This window comes from Saimiri boliviensis, chromosome 13 (assembly GCF_048565385.1).
Source record: "Saimiri boliviensis isolate mSaiBol1 chromosome 13, mSaiBol1.pri, whole genome shotgun sequence".
Taxonomy (NCBI): Eukaryota; Metazoa; Chordata; class Mammalia; order Primates; family Cebidae; genus Saimiri; species Saimiri boliviensis.
In genome coordinates this window covers 10,931,195-10,952,495 of record NC_133461.1, presented here as the reverse complement: position 1 = coordinate 10,952,495, position 21,301 = coordinate 10,931,195, and the positions used below count along the sequence as shown (strand labels likewise).

The following is a 21,301-nucleotide window of genomic DNA, read 5'->3' as shown; positions in this document are numbered from 1 at the left end:
TTTAAAAGGTTCTACTATTTTGACAAGATCTTTAAAAAACTTTCAGATAAGCTACACTTGTACAGATACATGCCTTATATATTTTGCATACATATGGCTGTAGTCTAAATGTGTATCCCAAAGTGCATATGTTGAAACTTAATTGCCAATAATATGATAATATTAAGAGATTGGGCCATTTGGGCATGATTTAATCATGAGGTGGAACTCTCATGAATGTGAACAGACCAAATAAAAGAGACTGAAGGAATTATCTTAGTCCATTTTCCTCTTCAACCTTAAGCCATATGAAGACACAAGAAGAAGGTACCATCCCGGAAGCAGAGAGCAAACCCTTATCAGACACGAAACCTGCTGACTTCTTGATGTACAGCCTCCAGAACTTTAAGAAATAAATGTTTATTATTTATAACTTACCAAGTCTGTGCTATTTTGTTACAGAGCACCAACAAGCTAAGACACATGTGCTTTCCAAAAGTCATATACAAGGGTGTCTTGCCTATAGTAGGACTGTTTGTAATTGTGAAAAGCTAAACAATACAAATCTCTAAAAGTAGAATAGATAAGTTGTGTTGTAATCCTATAGTAAAGTACTATATAGCAATGAGAATGAATGAACTTTTGTTTGGAGAACTATGTGGTTGCAAATCATAAACTAAATGTTGAACAGAAGCAGCCAGAAACTGAAGAAAGGTACTATATGATTTTATTTACATAAGCTCAAAAGCAAGCAAATTAATTAATAGTGTTAAAAGTTGAGGTACAGGTAAGCGTCGTGTTTCTTGGTCTGGGTGCTGCTTACAAAGATACATTCACATTGCGAAAATGCATTGAGCTGTACCTTTAGGATTTCTGTACTTTTCTGTGTGTGGGCTCTTATAATAAAAGCTTCAAAATAAGAATAAATAAATAAAGCCAAATACATTTATAGTTTTTAGTGGAGAGATATTTTATAGTTTTAAGCAGTGCTTCTCAATTATGCTTTGGGGACCTAAAAAGGGTGTAAAAGAGACAACTTTGGACTTTTATTCCCAACTTCCTCCTATCCGATAATATTATACAGAGGGTAAGCTTTTACAAAAGAAAGTAAAACAAAGAAAAGGTCAAGAATTCTTTAGATATTTAAGAATTACAAGTCTTTAGATGTTTAATCTAAAATGACATGAAAAAGGAAGAAATGGGCAGAGTACACACCAGATCTTTGATGAAATTTTTCAGGAACCTAGAGAAATACAACTGCTTCTTTTCAAATTTCCCAAGATCTGAAAATACAAAGCAGATACACTTGGCTTGTCTAAGATTAGGGGAATTTCAGATAGGGAAAGGTTCTCATGAGCTTCCAGCATTGAATTCCAAAATACCTTCTTTTATTATTTATTTTTCTTTTTTCAACTTTTTGTTTTTAGGTTCAGGGAGTACATGTGTGCATTTGTTACATGGCTAGTATATTAGTCCTTTCTCACATTGCTATGAAGAAATTATGAGAGACTGGGTAACTTATAAAGAAGTTTGACTCACAATTCCTCATAGCTGGGGAGTCCTCAGGAAACTTACAGTCATGGCAGCAGGCACCTCTTCGCAGGGTGGCAGGACAGAGAATGGGTGCCCAGCAAAGTAGCAAGCCCTGTATAAAACCATCAGATCTTGTGAGAACTCAATATCATGAGAAGAGCATGGGGGAAACTGCCCCCATGATTAAATTATCTTTACCTGGTCCCACCCTTGACACATGGGGATTATTATAATCAAGATGAGATTTGGGTGGGGACACAGAACCCAACCATATCATTTGGCCCCTTGCCCCTCCCAAATTTCATGTTCTGACATTTCAAAACACAATCATGCCTTTCCAACAGTCCCCCAAGGTCAGCTGATCCCAGCATTAACCCAAAAGTCCAAGTCCAAAGTCTCATCCAAGACAAGGCAAGTCCCTTCCACCTATGAGCCTGCAAAATCAAAAGCAAGGTAGTTACTTCCTAGATACAATAGAGGTGCAAGCATTGGATAAATACACCCATTGTAAATGGGAGAAATTGGCCCAAATAAAGGGAATACAGGCCCCATGCAAGTCCGAAATATAATAGGACAGTCATTAAACCTTAAAGTTCCAAAACGATCTCCTTTGACTCCATGTCTCACATCCAGGGCACACTGATGCAAGACATGGGCTCCCACGGCCTTGGGCAGCTCTACTCCTGTGGTTTTGCAGGGTACAGCAGCACTCCTGGCTGCTTTCACAGGCTAGTGTTGAATGCTTGTGGCTCTTCCAGCTGCATGGTACAAGCTGTCAGTGGATCTACCATTCTTGGGTGTGGAGGATGGAGGGCCTCTTCTCACAGCTCCACTAGTCAGTGCCACCGTGGGGACTCTGTCATGGAGTCTCTGACCACACATTTTCCTTCTGCACTGCCCTTTCAGAGGTTCTCCATGAGGTCTCTGCCCCTGCAGCCAACTTCTTTGCTGGACATCCAGCATTCCCATACATTATCTGAAATCTAGGTGGAGGTTTCCAAACCTCAGTTCTTGACTTCTGTGCACTCACAGGCTCAACATCATGTGGAAGCTGCCAAGGCTTGGGGCTTGCATTGTCAGAAGCAATTTCCCAAGCTGCACCTTGGCCCCTTTCAGCCCTGGCTAGAGCTGAAGCAGCTGAAACATAGGGCACTAGGTCCTGAGACTGCACAGAGCAAGGGACTCTAAGCTTGACCCGCAAAATCTTTTTTTTTTCCCCTTAGGCCTCTGGGCCTGTGATGGAAGGTCCTGTGTGAAGGTTTATAACATGCCCTGAAGACATTTTCCCCTTTGTTTTGGTGAGTAACATTTGGCTTCTCACTACTTATACAAATTTCTGCAGCTTAAACTTCTCCCCAGAAAATGGGGTTTTCTTTTCTATCCTATCATCGGACTGCAAATTTTCCAAATGTTTATGCTCTGCTTATTCTTGAATGCTTTGCTGCTTAGAAATTTCTTCCACCAGATACCCTAAATTGTCTCTCTCAAGTTCAAAGTTCCACAGATCTCTAGGGCAGGGGAAAAATGCCTCCAGTCTTTTTGCTAAAACATAGCAAGAATCACCTTTATTCCAATTCCCAACAAGTCCCTCTTCGCCATCCTCAGCCTGGGTTTCATTGCCCATATCACTATCAGCATTTTGGTCAAAGCCATTCAACAGATTTCTAGTAAGTTCCAAACTTTCCCGTATCTTCCTGTCTTCTAAATCCTTCAAGTCTCTAAGAAGTTCCAAGCCTTCCCACATTTTCCTGTCTTCTTCTGAGCCTTCCAAACTGTTCCAGTCTGCCTGTTACCCAGTTCCAATGTCACTTGCACATTTTCAGGTATCCTTATAGCAACACTTCACTGTATTGGTACCAATTTGCTGTATTAGTCTGTTCTCACACTACCATGAAGAAATACCTGAGACTGGGTAATTTATAAAGAAAATAGGTTTAACTTACACGCAAGTCGTCATGGCTGGGAAGGACTCAGAAAAATTACAGTCATGGAAATGGCACCTCCTCACAGGGCGGCAGGAGAGAAAATGGGTGCCGAGTGAGGAGGGAAGCCTCTTATACAACCGCCAGATCTCGTGAGAACTCGCTGTCTGGTGAATGGCATCACGGAAAACTGCCTCCATGATTCAGTTATCTCCACCTGCTCCTGCCGTTGACACATGGGGATTATAATTTAATGTGAAATTTGGGTGAGGACACAGATAACCATATCAGATAGATTCTATGTCACTGCAAAATACCTGCTTTTAATAGTAAGGTGCTATATTAATTTTCTATTGCTGCAGTTTAAAGCAACACAAATTTATTATGTCCCAGTTCAGTAGATTAGAAATCCAGTAAACTAAGCTCGTCTTTCTGCTCCAGGTAACAAAAATCCACAGTCAAGCTGTCAGCAGGCTCTGCTCCTTTCTGGAGACTCTAGGAAAGAACCTGCTTCCAAGCTTTTAAGGTTGCTGTTAGAATTTACTTGCAGGTAGCAATAGGACTGATGCCCCTGTTTTCTTAACAACTGCTGTCTGGAAATTATTCTCAGCTTCTAGAGGCCACCTACATTTCCTGACTCATGGCCCGCGGCCCACTTCAAAGTCAGTGACTGGAGCAAGTCTTTTTCTTGCTTCAAATCTCTTTAGCTTTTCTCTCTGCTGCAACTCTCTACCTCTTCTGCTTTTGAGGGTTTGTGTGGTTACATTGGATCTTTCTGAATAATCCAAGATGCTCTCTGTATCTTAAAGTCAGCTGGTTAATTTTATCTGCAAAATCCCTTCAGACCAGTAACTGGATTAGTTTTTGATTGACTGAGCAGTGTACGGGAACCTGGAGTAGACAGACACCTTTAGAATTCTATCTACCACAGGCAATAATGGGTGAAGAAGGGTGATGTGAAGGACTGGGCCTCCTAACCAAATTCCTGTGGGAAAACCAAGGCCTTCTATAGATGCGTGGGTAAAATGTCATAGAGATAGGAAAGCAGCTCTTTTAGGTCAATTAGGTACAGGAACATTGCCTTAGCCTACTAATGAGTCCATTCAGGGTGATAGAATTAATTTAGGGAAGCAGGGAGATGCTTCCGGAAGAGGGATAAACATTAAAATCTCATTAAAAGTTGAAATAAATGATTTTCAGAAGTATACTGTAGGGATGTATTTCTTACCTGAATGTATAATTGGTATGGATAGAATAATTGGCTGCAAATTCTTCCTCCTACTGAGTGAATTTTTTTACAGATGAAATAACTTGTAGATCTGTTCTCCATTCAGTACTAATTGGATATGAAAAATGGGAACTGTTAAGAGTTACCTAAGCCTATTCAAATAGTTAATTTGAAATGCTAACTAACAGGCCTACAACAACAAAAAATTTAGTACCTTTAATTAAGGAAATGTTAGTTGCAGGCATGTTTGTATCCACACATTCTCTGTACAGTGCCCTGATGTTGCCAGTGAGAGAGGCTGATGGATGATGGGGACTGTCAGTGGTTACCAGAAACTCCATTAAACAGTAAACTTTAACAGCTTCAGAAGTCCCTGATAGAATCCACACTATTCAACTGCTAAATAGACTATTCAACAAGCTAAAAGTGAATGGTTTGCTGTAATTGACCTGACTAATTTTTTTTCGATATCAGATGCCAGGAAGAGTTAACAACAATGTGCATTCACATGGAATGGTTTCCAACATACATTTGCCTCAAGGATACTTGAACTCCTCCCTGCATATTGTTACAATCTGGCGAGGCAGGTCTAGATACAATGCAGTGTCCTAATGCCCTGTCCCAATGATCCTATGATTATCTCTGAAACTGAGAGTCAAGCTAAAAGCAATGTTACCATGATCATGAATCTGACTGGGGATCTAATTGTGGATAGTTAGTGAATCCTAAACAAATCTAGGACCCTGGACAGACTGTAAAATTTGAGAGGATTCCATGGATTGGAGTGCCCCATGATACACAAAAGACTAGAAGGAAAAAAATGTTCTTGCTTTCGTTCCCTCAGACTAAATGAGAGAACTAATGCCTAATAGACCTATTTGAGCTTTGAAAAAATCATCTCATCTACTTTGGGATACCATTGGGTCCATTCCATTAAATCATCTGGAAAAAGTCTCTGTTGGAATGGAAACTTGAACAAAACAACAAGCTTCCTTGGAACTGCAGAGCCGGAGTTGAAGCTATCCTGTTTGGACCATATTGTGCTAATGCTGATTATAATATTCAGTGTGTCAGTCACCTGCATTCATACTGACTCCAATCTATGGCAAAAGCCCATAACCATGCTCAATGGTGACTTCTGTGTTTTTGGAATAAAAAATTACCTAGTACAGTTCTCTGGTATATTTGTTTTAAAGACAGTTACTAGATAGTCATTGGACATTTATTAATACAGCCCCAATCATTGGAGGACATAAAATGATATGAACTCCTGAATTAACCTCTCATGTCATGAGTAATGTCAAGAATGCATCCCAACATGCAGGGAATTGTTCATAGACATTCCACTGTAACATGAAAATAACTGTACAGAATCACTCTGCTATGATATGCAGTGGGACTCAATGTATACATGAACAAGTGGCCTGTTCCTACTAGGACTTTCTAAAAGGCCATCTGAAGTCTTGGCTGCTGCTGCTATTGGCAGGCCTAACCTTTCTACCAATTGCCTCAAGGATACATGGCAATTGGCCTGGCTTGCAGGTGGCAATTCCAGAAGGGAGTGTCATGGCTCAGTATGGAAAGCAGCTGTCTTATGTCCAGCAGTTAGTAATTCTTCATGGAAGAATAGACCAGGTTGGAGGCTCTGTTCCTAGCAGTAACAGAATTGACAGAAATAAAATCCCAATGATTTTGTTGCATATTGACTCTTGGACTGTTGCTAATGGACTTTCAATTTGGTCTGGCAAGTGAGCCGTAGATAACTGGACAATAAAGAGAACCCTGTTTCACATATCACATATTGATCTTTCTATAATTCTGTGTGCAAATCAAAGTAAATCATAGTGTTGTTCACCAAACAACTTCTATTCCAGTTCCTGAAGGTGATTGGAATCAACAAGTTGATGCTTCAGTTCAGTCTCTTGAAGTGGCAATATGGGTCTATGAAATGAGTGGAGATACTGAAAGTCAAGCCATGCAGTGATGGGTTGACTGGCAACGTACACTACTGGGCTCTGCTGAAGCTCAAATTTTGTATGAAAATTAGATTAGTCTGCTTGCCAACAGGAGAGGCAACATTTGCAACAATTTCTGAGAAGTATTCCAGTGGGAAGAAAGTCCAACATATAGCAGGGAAGTAGATTTCATTGCCTTTTCCCTTATTCATTCAAGGGTACTTGAATGGAATATACAAGCATAATAGCGATTCTTTATTTGGCTTTGCATTTCAATATCTGAATCCATGGCTGCTAATACTACTGAAGATTGAACAACAGAAACAAAATTATGGCACCAGTTTGGTCCTCATAGTTAACATTCCTCAGGTCAAGGTGAAGCTTTCAGCCTGTGCACCAAGATTATGTTGTAGCTGTGCTTTTCTATTATGTCCTCATCTTTAGGCATAGCTGGCTATGACCTGAAGCAGGCAAAGGGCTATAGTCAATTGCTGCTTGCTTTAAGCAACCTCATCATTTACATCAATGTGCCTTAAAAAAATTAAAACTTTCTCTGGGTGTTATCCTGCTCAAAATGTCAAGAAACATCAGTATACCCAATAAGAATAAATAATATTCATCAAACATTGTTGAGTAAAACAAAAAAAAGGAGAATTTCCTTTAATATGTAGAATTAGATGGAAGTTCAATATTACCACCCCTATAAACATTGTACTGAAAGTCCTGGCTTGTGTAGTAAAAGAAAAAAGAAAAAGGGGTAGTGTAAGGATGGGAAAGGAAAGTAAAATTGTTATTAATCATGGATAAGGCAGTCTATATTGAACATTTTTTAAAAGTTCATGTATTCTGCAGAAGTAAATTTTTAAAAAATAAGAGGTTTATGCAAATTATAAGCATTAGTAAAGGTTTACCAAAGTAGCTAGGTGTATGGTCATCCTGCAAAAATTGATTGTGTTACTTTAAAATAGCAATCAAGAGGAAACTTGCATTTAAAAAATATATCACTAATATTAGTAATACAATGCTACATTATAATTAATCTATGGATGTGGCAACTATATGAAGAAATTTATGACAATATTTAAAGAAATTAAGCAAGACACAAATAAATGGAAAGATAAGCACTGCAGTGGATAGAAAACATCACAAGGCATCTGTTATCCCAAAGATTATTGATTAAATGAAATTTCAATGGCAATTTTAAGAAGTTTCTTTCAGGGATCCAGATATGCTGATAAAACTTTACAAAGAAGGGCAAAAGTGCAAGTATATCCAAAGAACTAAGGTGAAAGAGCTTATTCTGCTAGGTATCAGGATTTTACTGAGGATGATGTAGAATTGACGCAGGGATAGACCAACTGACCAGTGGAATACAATAGCCTAGAAACAAGTTCAGGCATTAATGGAAGCTTGATACATGACTTGATACATCACATTGGAGAAAACTGGAGAAAAGCCTATAATGTGCTCAGACAATTTTAATGTCCATAAAGACAAAACAATTAATTTAGGTACAAACCCTACACCATTGACAAAAAGCAATTCCAGCAGGAAAGAAGACAAATGAGCAAGCCAAACTTTAAAATCTTGATAAGAATATATAGAAGAATGTCTTTGACACTTACAGGTAGAAGAGGATTCCCTGAATACAAATGTTGCAAGTAATAGGGTAAAGACTGATATATTAATTGAAAGACACCATGAAGAAAGTGAAGTGAAAAGACAAGCAACAGAACTGGAATTGTTATGTGCAACTAAGTAACTACTATAAAAAGTTAATAAAACATAAGAAAAATATAAAGCACATAACAGTGGGCAAAACACATGGACAGACATTTTATAGAAGAGGAAATATAAACATCAAATAATATTCAAAGATGCTCTACTTCATTGAAATGTATTAAATTAAAAAAAAAGATTTCATTGATGTACCATTGACTTTCATTTTGTATGTGGTTGTAGAACGATGGGAATCCTTATACACTGTTCATGTAAGTAGAATTTATATTTATAAATACAGCAAACTTAAGTTTCTCTTAGTTGTTCTAATACAAAATATAAAATGTGAGATTTTATCTAAATGAATTCCATTATTACATACTTCAGATTAGATTTCAGATCATCATTACAATAGGTCAGATTCTCTTCTCCATTAAAAATATAAAACTACAAAAAATGTAGTGCTGTGCTGTGTTTTCTTTTTCTTAAAAAATTCTATATTTACTTCTAAGTCTCCTTAGGGTTCAAAGATAACCAATTTTAAAAGTCAATTAATATTATTTTTAATTAGGTTATTCATTTTTATAGACTTAGCCCAAGAGGATCACTTAGATATTTTTTCAGGACTCTGAAGAAACATTTTGAATGTCATTTGTAGTTATTATGCCATTTTTTCCATAATTTCAACAGAGCGACCCACTCATTTAATACTTCTGTCTGTTCATAGATGTATGCAGCTTACTCAAGGTAAGCAATTGACTAGAACACATATGATCTGTTATCATCTTTTCCCTGAATTTTAAAAAATTTTAAGCATCAATGTAATCTTACACTCATTCATATTCTTAAAGCATGCAAATGCTACTGATATAAAAAATAATAGTAGATTGGTTATGGATGTCTCTTATGTCTTCATCTGACTGAATGTCACACTTAAGAAGTCAATCCCTTAAATCAGAAAATGTCTTCTAAATGATGTATTTAATACTGCACTGTATTTTGCATCCTTTATCAATATAAGAAAGGTATCAACAATATCAAAAGGACTGAATAATAAGATTCCAGCAGAAATATTCTGATATCTTGGTCTTCTCTGGCATATTTAAATTGATATTTATTGGGGGGGGGTCATTATGGACTTAAGGCTTTCATAGATTTAATGTATTTGAGTTAACCATAATTATTTTTTGGTTTTTGATGCTGATATTATCACAATCAAACCCCTATAATCTAGTTCCTGTGTACTTTTGATCTGATTCCATTAACCCCTGAATGAAACTTTGGCTTATATAAAAACGTGAACATTCTCTTCTTTTTCTATCATTGTTTTCTTTTAATTAATTAATTTTAAATTTTATGCTTTAAGTTCTGGGGTACATGTGCAGATCATGCAGCATTGTTACGTAGGTATACACATGCCATGGTGGTTTGTTGCATCTATCCCCCAGTCATCTACATTAGATATTTCTCCTAATGTTATCCCTCCCTAATCCCTCCAACCCCTGCTATCCCTCCCCTACCTCTCCCAGGCCACAACAGGCCCTGATGTGTGATTTTTCCCTCCCTATGTCCGTGTGTTCTCATTGTTCAGCATCCACTTTTGAGTGAGAACATGCAGTGTTTGTTTTTTTGTTTTTGTGTCAGTCTGCTGAGAATGATGGTTTTCAGCTTCATCCATGTCCCTGCAAAGGACATGAACTCATCCTTTTTCATGGCTGCATGGTATTCCATGGTGTTTATATGCCACATTTTCTTTATCCAGTCTATCATTGGTGGTCATTTGGGTTGGTTCCAAGTCTTTGCAGTTATAAACAGTGCCGCAATGAACATAGGTCAACTTGCATATTCTCTTATACTTTCCTTTCCCAGACTTGGAATCAGTGATCCTTCCAAAATACGCTGGCTCTTTTTCATGAAAAATTGATTTGAAGGAACTATAATCTGGACTCTACATTTGCATATTAGTTGGTGCCATCGAGGTTCCTTTGCCTCTAGGTCATTTTAGTTGTCAGAGGGATAAACAATTTTATGTATATATACACATATAATTATGTAATATCTGCTCTGTGATCTGCTATGCAGTAATGCTAATTCAAATATATGTCTGGTCGAATTCATTTGGAGCAGAACTCTTCAGACAGGCAATAGTCTTGAGATTTTGAAATATCTGAACACCATTTCTACTTCAGTTAAAGTACAGAAAAATACATGAATTAGTGCAGTCAAAGCTCTTTTTGGAGGAAACAAATCTTTTAATTTTCATAAAACTGATCACATCCCATATCAAACGAGAATGATTTACACTTATTGAGATATAAGTTTTAGTTTCTACTAAATACTTGGTATTTTTCTCAAATGAAAGTACTTTCTCAATCCTTTGTCTTTAGTACTTTAAGAGCACTCTGACAAATGTTATCCATGTTGATATATTTTGAGTAACTCAAACATTAAAGTTCAGAAAGTGGATAAGCTAATTTCAATAAAACATACTGCTTCAGGGAGGGAATCTTTGGTCTGTTTCCTGTGGGCCAGTTTTTATAGAAGCACAGAGCATTTTTCAATTACCCTTTATATTTTAAGTATTTCTAGTATTTCTGTGGTGGGTACCATAAAGGATTGGGTTAATAATAGTCATATCTTGAAATCTTATTCCTTGAAATGTGTATTTGGCATTTCTTGAAGGCTTTCTATAGAAATGTCTCCTAGTTATCTTTATTTTGTAACCCTCACTTGCCTGCAGACAACATAACTTCATCTATTTAGAGTTAAGGTTTTCCAGTTTTCTCTTAAAATTTTTAGGATACCATGATTTCCAGATCTATGTGTAAAAAGCTATGATTTTGAGTCAACCTTGCTGTGCCAGTGACAAGTTTTACAGACCAGGGACCATCTTGGCTAAACATCCATTGGAGAAGGGTGGAGATCCCTTCTGAATTCTTGGGCTGGGAACTTCCCATAGACTGATTTTGTCTAGGGACAAAAGAAATACATGGACACAGGGAGGGGAGCACTACACACTGGGGTCTGTTGGGGGGGAAATGGGAGAGGGATGGGGGTGGGGAGGTGGGAAGAGATGGCATGGGGAGAAATGACAGAGACAGGTGAGAGGACGGAAGGCAGCAAACCACACTGCCATGTGTGTACCTAAGCAACAATCTTGCATGTTCTTCACATGTACCCCAAAACCTAAAATGCAATAAAAGAAAAAAGAAATACATCCAATGTGTAAGGAGAACCATATGAAAAAGAAAGATATAAGAGTTGGTGGGAAAGGTTATACTAAGGCTAGAGAAATTCATAGAGAAAGTAGACTCAGTTAATGCTATTTGTATAAATTTACAAGTCTTTCTGAACTAAAACAGCTCAGAAATGGAGACACAGTCAGCCATATCAGCCCTAAGCAGTGAAGGGGATTTAATGAGGTGGGTCTGAAAGAATAGTACTAAGGACTCACATCTTTCACACACACTCTCTTTGTCCTGGAAAATAAGACTACTGATTCAGAACTAAAAATTACTGTTGTTTACTAAAAGCCAATTAAAGCATTAAAGAACAAGGGAGAAATGTGCATCACACCTTGGTTTCTTAATGTCAGAATTACACATATCCTTGCTTATGTCCCTTTGGAAATTACCTTGTGGTTGAGGGAGGAGCAAACAGGGATGAGAAGATAGTTCAATACTCAACAATTGAGAGGAAAGGTAACTTTAGAGTCACAAGTCAGACAACTTTATGTGTGTGTGTGTGTGTGTGTGTGTGTGTGTGTGTGTTTATATTTTTAACTTAACCATGCTCTGAGAAATTAGACAACTCTAAAGATCTCTTTGAAAAAGGCACTGAAAATACGGATTCCATAGTGTTTTGTTGCAATAAACCCTCATATCAACCTCAAGTGTTACAATTTGCTGATCTTTATGGATGATTAGATTTAGAAAATAAACTCACAGTAACTTGCTTAAATTGAGAATTTACCTAAGAGTACTTCCAAATGCCTTCGTAACTTCAATGATTAAAAAAATTTTTACACTTTATTGCATGTTCACTCTTTCCACTTTTAAAAGCTAAGATTATTTTTATCAACCTGGAGACCTTTAGTTTCTATTAGTGATGAAAAGGGCATCATCTGCTGGAACTGTGCAGTTCAGCATCAAAGCATAAGGTCTGAACAGTTGCCTTGACTCACATGGTGGCCACTTTTCCAGGAGAGGCAGCAGATACACCTGCAAATGGGAAAACACCAAAGTCTGTGCTTTATTTAGAATGGAGATTTATTAGGACAAAGCCAAGCCCTTTAAGATGAGATTTCAAGAGCTGAAAGCTTCCAGAATAACATCTTTGCAAAGAAACCCAGACTACTAAGAAGCTTAAAAAGTCAGAAAGAAAGCAGTTAGCAGTGGTTGCTATAGAAGCAGCTGCAAACCTGTCCTCTGGGAGAACAGAAGAGAATAGTTAGCTGCCCTCAGGGAAGTGGATTCTAGGGCTCATTAAGAGACACAGGTGACAGCAGATACCTAGCTCTGAAATGGCAAATAGCTAAGAAGTGCCTGTCTGTAAGTTCTTTTATTACCAGAGGCTGCAGCCTTAGGGGTGTAGAGATTAGCCAGAATAGCAGGGTACCAACATATAAATTATTGTAAAATCCAGGCTGTATTTAGTCATCAGCATTGCAGAATGTTTTGAATGATGCAGAATGTTTTGAATGACACAGTATGACAACAGCAAAGGATAATAGTCATTACCTTGCTTAGGGAGAAATTTTATGCATCATGTATATTTAAACCACAAATACCAAAGGTTTTATGTGCAGTGACTCAAATGTCACAGTTTTAAGTCTGTTTCAGATTTGAAGCAATGCCTGCTAATTCAGCATTCTGAAAATGAGTATCTCTATTTATTTTTTTCATATTTTTATAAAAGTTGACACTTTCATTTTTTCTCAGGCTAGAAATACCTGATAATTTTTGTTACCATTCTCTAAATCTTATTTTCCAGAACTTGGCAGTATGAAGATAAAGTGTGTGAAAGTTATGAGTGGTTCTTTAAAATTCTCTTTTATTAACCTGCACATATTTTCTAGGAATTATGAACTGAGTTTTTATGGATATTCTCTTTAAAAACATTTCTTTAGCAATTGGTTTTTCAGACCACGAAATACTTGAAGATTTCATTTGATCCACATTACCGTATCTCTTGTACCAACTCATTTTAGTATTTCTTTCATGAAAGTTTATACAAGACTTCTTCAGGGAGAAGTATTTCTGAAACTGTATTTTGCTGGAATATCTTCTTTATAGCAACATTTTATTTATTCATTTACTTATTTATGTTTTTGAGACAGAGTCTCACTCTGTCACCCAGGCTGGAGTGCAGTGGTGCAATGTCGGCACACTGGAACCTCCAGGTTCAAGCAATTTTCCTACCTCAGCCTCCCAAGTAGCTGGGACTAGAGGTGTGTGCCACCATGCCCAGCTAATTTTTGTATTTCTTTTTTCACAGAGATGGCATTTCAACATGTTGGCCAGGCTGGTTTCAAACTCCTGACCTCAGGTGATCTGCCTGCCTCTGCCTCTCAAAGTGCTGGGAGTACCAGCGTGAGCCACAGCAGGGCCTACTGCAACATTGTAAAAGGAAATTTGCTTGGGTATATAATTTAATATCCAACATTCTTTGCCTTAAATATTTTAAAACATCCTACTCCTTGTTTTATTGCATCTATTTTTGTTCCTATGTCTGATGTTCTGATCCTTGCTTCTTTGTAGGTGATCGCTGACTCACTGTAAGCTTAGTAAGTTTCTCTATGTCTTGCATGTTCTAACATTTCTCTCTAGCATTTCCAGTCATAGGTTGTTCTTTGTATATCCTGTTTGGCCTGAAGGCAAATATGGCAATGAAACGCAAGTGCACGGACAAGTGACTGCTGAACTGCTTGCTCTTAAGGCATCCTCATCTCACCACTTTGCCCGTGTCCAGGACTCTTTAACCAGAGGTGCATTTTTTTGATAAGTGATATGTGAGATCCAGTATAAACGCACCAATTAAAAACACCTTGTGTGGTAAGATCTGTGTACTCTGTTTTCTAACTGAATATTTTTACCTATAAAGCATGTCTTTTTGGCAATTTCTCTTCTAAAGGGGTTGTTCCATCCTTAGAACCTGGCCTTAGAGGGACATCATGTGGTAGTATTAGGTTATGCAGGCAAGCTTGTCGGCAGCATTCTTTGTGAATCGCTTTTCTCTTGAGAGATCAACTCTTCATTCACAGGATGCATCTTTTCTAACCGTTTTCATATGCCAAATATGGTATCCTTTACATCAAAACAATATTTTGTCACTGTATAATGGATTAAATTATTTAGGTGGGGAGGAATTTTCAGGATTTTTTTTTAAGTTTTTGAAATAAATATAGGGAATAACAATTCTAAAGGTTGTTTTAGGATACACGCTGATTAAGAGTATGAAACTACCCAGCGGATGTCACTTTTCAGAATGCCTTAAAGTCATTAACATTTGAATCCTAACCAAATTTTAAAAGAAATGTGAATTTTGTTTGCTCAGCAAAAACAGTGATGTTAATTCTAAAGTCCAGGAATAACATCTGTGAAACACAAACATCTTTCTCCAGCTTGACGGTGAATTAATGCTGAGTATGTGCTAACTTAAGAGCTTTATTATTTAAATTGTGTTTTTAGTAGTATTCTGATCAAAACCATTATTAATGTCATCGCCTTGCACTACACCCATCTTTATATCAATGTGTTCTAATATCACGAGATAAGCATATGTTTCTTAAATAATATTTTTTGACGTAATAGTGTTAGTTATTTTTCTACTATGTTTTCTTTATATGTTTTTATTTTGAAGATTTATATCACATCCAGTTATTTATAGGGCATTGAAGACCAAACTTATAAAAAACATCAAGTATTTTAAAGTGGACTCCTAACAGAGGCTGAGGTAGAACTCTTGTTCCAGTGATCTAGGGAGGGAGAATCCTCGGGAGAAGAGCATGGGGGGACCAGGACAGGACATGGTATCCAGTTCAGAAAGAATGTGTCTTATCTGGAGACTGGCTTCAGCCCAGCCTCACGGGATGGCTCTAGAGCAATACTGCCATACAAGTGATTTTAAATTTAATGTAAAAAGTGTAAAATGTAAAAAGTGTGTTTAAACCATCTTCTTCTTTTTACATTTTTACATTTAAATTTTAAAATGTGAAAAGAAGTTGGTTTTAAATCTTTTTTAAAACATAAAAAGAAGATGGTTTAAACACGCTTTGAACCAGTAGATCCAAAGTATTGTCATTTCAGCATGTATCAATATTAAGCATTTGATAAGATACCTATATTAGTTCGTTTTCACACTGCTGATAAAGACATACCCAAGACTGGCAATAAAAAGAGGTTTAATTGGACTTACAGTTCCACATGGCTGGAGAGGCATTAGAGTCATGGTGGGAAGTGAAAGGCACTTCTTGCATGGAGGCAGCAAGAGAGAATAAGGAAGTAGAAAAAGCGAAACCCCTGATAAACTCATCAGATTTCATGAGACTTATTCCCTATCATGAGAATAGAAGGGGAAAGACTGACCCCCATGATTCAATTATCTCACCCTGGGTCCCTCCCACAACTCTTGGAAATTCTGGGAGGTACAATTCAAGATGAGATTTGGGTGAGGACACAGACATACCGTATCAGTATCTTACATTCTTTTTTAGTCTTTGAAATCTAGTGTGCAAGCAACATATCTCACTTCAGGTTCTTGACAGTCATGTGTGGCCAATTAGGAGGATATCCAGTGGCACACACCTCAACTGCACAAGAGTTGGTCACATCTTGAGCCAACGGGGTGAGCATTTGTACCCCCATTTCAGTCAGTTATTGGCTGTACTCTGCCCTCAGAGAGCTGGGAGGAGGAGTCTCACAGGCGAAGTGGTTCCTGTTTGTCTAAGGACCATTTTTTTCTTGAAAATGTGTGGTCTTTGAGTTTTACCAGCAGGGGTGGTCCTGTTCCGTTAACCATTATCCTCCTGTTCTCTTTCTCTGCTCCCCTTCCCATCCTTTGGTAACCGGTATTCCATTCACAACTTCTATGAGATCAGTCTTTTTTCTCTTTTTTCTCCTGCATATGAGTGAGAACACACAGTTACTTGTCTTTCCATGCCTGGTTGTTTTACTTAACATCATGTTCTGCAGGATCATATCTTGGAAACAAACTTTTTAAGTGCGTAATACGGTACTGTTAGCCGTAGGCATGGTGTTGTACAGATCTCTAAAACTTAATTCATCTTGCATAACCTAAACTTTACATGCATTAAGCAACAATTTTCTATCTTCCTTTCCCCATCTAGCTCCTAGCAACTGCCATTCTATTCTCTATGAGTCTGACTATTTTAGACACTTTATGTACATAGAATCATGCACTCTTTCATCTTCTATGACTAGTTTATTTCACTTAGGTTAATGTCTTCCAAGTTCATCCAGGTTGTCACATATGGGAGCGTTTTCTTCTTTTTCAAAGTTGAATACAGTGATACACCATTATATGTATATATCACACTTTTTTCCATTCATCTGTCAATGGACATGAGGTTGTTGGGTGTTGGCCATTGTGAATAATGTTGCTATGAACATGGGAGTTGAGATGTTTCTTTGAGATCCTCATTTAATGCTCTTAGTTATATACCCGGCAATGGGATTGCTAAATCATATAATAGCTCTATTTTTAATTTTTTGAGACACCTCTATTCTGTTTTCTCTAGTCATTTCACCATTTTAACTTTCCACCAACACTGTTGCAAGGGTTCCAATTTCTCTATATGCTCAGAAATACTTGTCATCTTTTCTGCTTTTGATAATCGTCTAACAGATGTGAGATGATATCTTATTGTGCTTTTGATTTGGCTTTCCCTGATAATTAGTGATGTTGAGCACCTTTTCCTATACTTGATGGTGGTCATTTATATGTCTTCTTTGGAGAAACATCTATTTAAGTATTTTGTCCACTATTAAACTGGGTTAATTGTGTGTGTGTGTGTGTGTGTGTGTGTGTGTGTGTGTGTGTGTGTGTATTGTAGAATTCTCTTATATAATTTGGATATTAACCCCTTGTCTGACTGCCTGAACTACAGTTCCAGATACAATTAAGGATTTTCTCATTGTATGCATCCTGAATATAAAATCTAGAGCATGAGCAAACAGGCTGAGTGCTAGGCATCTATTTTACTGACTGGTAGTTTTGTAGTCAGCAGTGGTGGCAGAAATGTCCTAATTTGACAGCTTCATACAGCTGTTTTCCCAACTGAGAAATTTGCAGTTCTTTAATCAGCCATAGGGGTAGCAACCTCTTGCATCAGCAACTTCTGGCAGCAATGATAGCAGATTACCCAAATGCTGTGTAGGTAATGTGTTCTGGAGTCATTCCTGGAAGCATAGCCTAAAGCCTAGTCCTTTAGCTCTTCCTGTTTTGCAGACTATTTTATATGTGGTAAGAAATTCCTTTTTCAACCCAGCTAGAGCAGATTCTGTTTTCTGCAGTGGAATTCTAACTTGAAAATCATTTATGTAGTACAAGTATAACAACATGCATAGGATGATAAACTCCAAATAACTCAGAATAATTATTTTGACAGGCAATGTGTGGCAGAGAGAAGCATAGAAGGAGGGAAATGGAATAATAATGGGGAATGCAGATAATTTCATTTGATTATTTTCCCACTTTTATTTCTTAAATGATTAGTGAGTGCCTGCATATTTACTATGTCAGTTCTTACACTTTTTGTGTATGAGAAATGGTTTCTTTAAAATAATCTCAAGATTTTTTTCTTTGGAATTTTGTGGATGTATTTGCTTAGCTAAAGGAGAGGTGGCATCTTCATTTTCTTCTGGTGATCTCTTATGAAAACTTAGATATCTGCAGTCTTGGAGATAAAGAGATGAGCAATATGAACCAGTTAACCAGCTTATATCAGATGATCTCACCTACTTCCACTTATATGCACACGCACACCTCACATATCACACGTATTCACCACATGTGCAAAGACAGAAACAGCATACCCTTCCCTTTCCTCTCTCTCTTTCTTTATGAGACAGTCTTGCTCTGTCGCCCAGGCTGGAGTACAGTGGTATGATCATGACTCACTGCAGCCTCGACCTCCTAGGCTCCTGCGATCCTCCAACTTCTACCCCCAGGATAGCTAGGACCACAGGGTATGCCACTGCATTTGGCTAATTATTATTTAATAAAAGAAATAGTAGAGATTAGGTCTTGCCTTGCTGCCCAGGTTGGTTTTGAACTTCTGGGCTCATGCAATTTTCCCATCTGGGCCTCTTAAAGTGTTGGGATCACAGACATGAGCCACCGTACCCAGTCAGTATTATCTTTTTATGTGGTTTATAATAATATATACATGCTAAGGTTTTATAAAGATGGAATGATTTTTTTCAATAATAACCATGATTTAAATATTCTATTTTATTTTTTAAGCACTTGGTATGGGTTGAGTACAGACAGGTTAGAACTCAATTCCTCTCTCTTCTTCAAAGCCTTTTGATTGTAACCAATCTGTCAATACTGCTGTATAGCAGTTTCCTCCTTTGGAAAGCAGAAAAACATATTAATTTCCTTAAAGTTTTTGTAAGCATTATTGTTTACTTGGGAGTACATTTTTCATTTCACAAGATATTTGAGAAGGCTTACAACCAAAATTGTGACAAAAACAATAGCAAGACTTTTGGCAAAATGAAAGGAACACAAACAGTTCTCTCTCTCTGTCTTTAAAAATCCCATTTAAACATCCAATATATCAAAAAAGAAAAAAAAAGACAGAAAATTCTGCATGTTCGCTGGAAATGAGTCAGAGGTGTGTATATTCCACATTTTAGAGAACTAGAGGAATTGCTGTTAAATTTAGTATGAATGTGACTGAATTGAGCAAGTCTATCCAGAAGTGGTATGAGTCTTCTGAGACAAGGATGCAGACAGTAGTGGTGACTGAACATTGTAGACAGTACAAAATTTGAGGGGAGGTCTGAGCAAGGTGGCTCACAGCTGTAATCCTAGAGATTTGGAAGGCTGAGGTGGCAGATCGCCTGAGGCCAGGAGTTCGATGTTGCAGTGAGTTGTGATTCCACCACTGTATTCTAGCCTAGGTGACAGAGTGAGCCCATGTCTCTTTTTAAAACAAAAGAAAAGGAAAGAAAGGAAATTGAGAGGAGAGGGTTGGAAGCAAAGATGGGCTGAGATTGTTATGGACTGAATGTGTCTCCCCAAATTCATATGCTGAAATCCTAACTCCCAGTGTGACGGTACCAAGAGGTGGAGCCATTGGTAGATGATTAGGTAATGATAGTGGAGCTTTTATGAATAGGATCAGTACCCTCATAAGAGAAGCTTAAGAGAGGTCTCTAGCTGCTCTCACCATGTGAGCATGCAGGGAGAAAATGGAAGTTAATGAAGAGAAAAACAAGCCCTTACTAGATACTGACCCTGATAACACTTGGACTTCCTAACTTCTAGAACTGTGAGAAATAAACTTCTGTTGTTTCTAAGCCACCCAGTATATAATATTCTGTTATAGCAACCTGAAAGGAGTAAGATGGAGACAATCAGATAAAACACTTCTAAAGTTTTTCCTCTATTCATTCACCTGGATTTATTGAAAAATGCAAGTAACTTGCATAGTTGGCATTTAGAAAACTATGCAGAGCCTAGAAGCAGAGAAAGCCTTAAACCTGTTCTCCTTCAAAGAGAGAAATAGGCTTATGGGAGGATGTGCTCCCCAGGAAACCTCTCCAAGTCTTCATTGTAGTCACTAAGCCCCTGATTGTGGTTTGCATGAAGACCGAATTCATCATGATTTAGCTCAGCCTGCTGGACCTCTGGATTTGGAGGTAGGCCCCACTGTGACTGATGTGGGCAGGCTCAAGCCCTGAAAAGTTGTAACAGAACAGAAAACAACCATGGAATCTATAAAAACTTCCACACTTCAAAAGAAGATAACACCCTAACACCCATTTCTCTACATATGAAAGAGATTCATTTTCTGCTGGAATAATTTTATTATAAGAAATAGAATGGGGATATTTTGTATTTATAAAAAGCTGTAATGTAAAGTGTAAATATAAAAATTAGAAATATTTCTATTCTGCTTAACATGGAATGAAATAGGTAAGGCAAAATCTGCCATGCAATTGTAAGGAAAATAATTGAAATTGCAGATGTCATATATCCATGTAATTAATCCATAATGTCTTTAAGACAAAATATTTTTAAAATATTGATAACAAAATTGTATTAATAATCAAATTAACAATTTGAACTTGATGTTTGAGAATTCAATTTTCTTAGAAATAACCATAGAAAAACTATAAGAATCCATCATTTAGAAGAATAGCAGAATAATTTCATAAATTACAAATAATAGAAACAGTATATAGAGTTGCTATATTTAGCATATAAAAATACACATGCTTGAAACATTTCACATGCTGTTCTAAATAACTTTTAAACTATAGATAAAAGAGCTATTCTTTGGGATGCCTAGGTGGATGGATCACAAGGTCAGGAATTCAAGACCAGCCTGGCCAATATGGTGAAACCCTGTCTCTACTAAAAAAATACAGAAATTAGTCAGAGGTGTGGTGGTGGGTGTCTGTAATCCCAGCTGCTTGGGAGGTTGAAGCATGAGAATTGCTTGAACCCAGAAGGTGGAGGTTGCAGTGAGCCGAGCTCATGCCACTGCACTCCAACCTGGGTGACAGCAAGACTCCGTCTCAAAAAAAAAAAAAAAAAAAAAAAAAAAATTTAAGAAAATAAGAAAATGTGATAATTCTAAATATCAAAATACATGAGATTTAGCCAAATATTTAAATAGAGATAAATACAAAATTTAAGTGTCTAATTATTAAGCATTTTTTAAAAAATCAAGCAAATTTTATACATGGTTCATGGAAGATTTTCAGTAT

General features: G+C 37.3%; 1 protein-coding gene across 8 annotated transcripts in view; it reads left to right on the top strand.

The window, feature by feature from the left end:
* Positions 1-21,301, top strand: part of CCDC102B (coiled-coil domain containing 102B) — a 336,572-nt gene that overhangs the window by 2,183 nt on the left and 313,088 nt on the right. For all 8 annotated transcript variants that reach the window (XM_074383267.1, XM_074383268.1, XM_074383263.1 and 5 more), the window contains exon 3: positions 2,736-2,810. The gene's annotated coding sequence lies outside the window, so the exon portion shown is untranslated. The remainder of the gene's footprint in view (positions 1-2,735; positions 2,811-21,301) is intronic.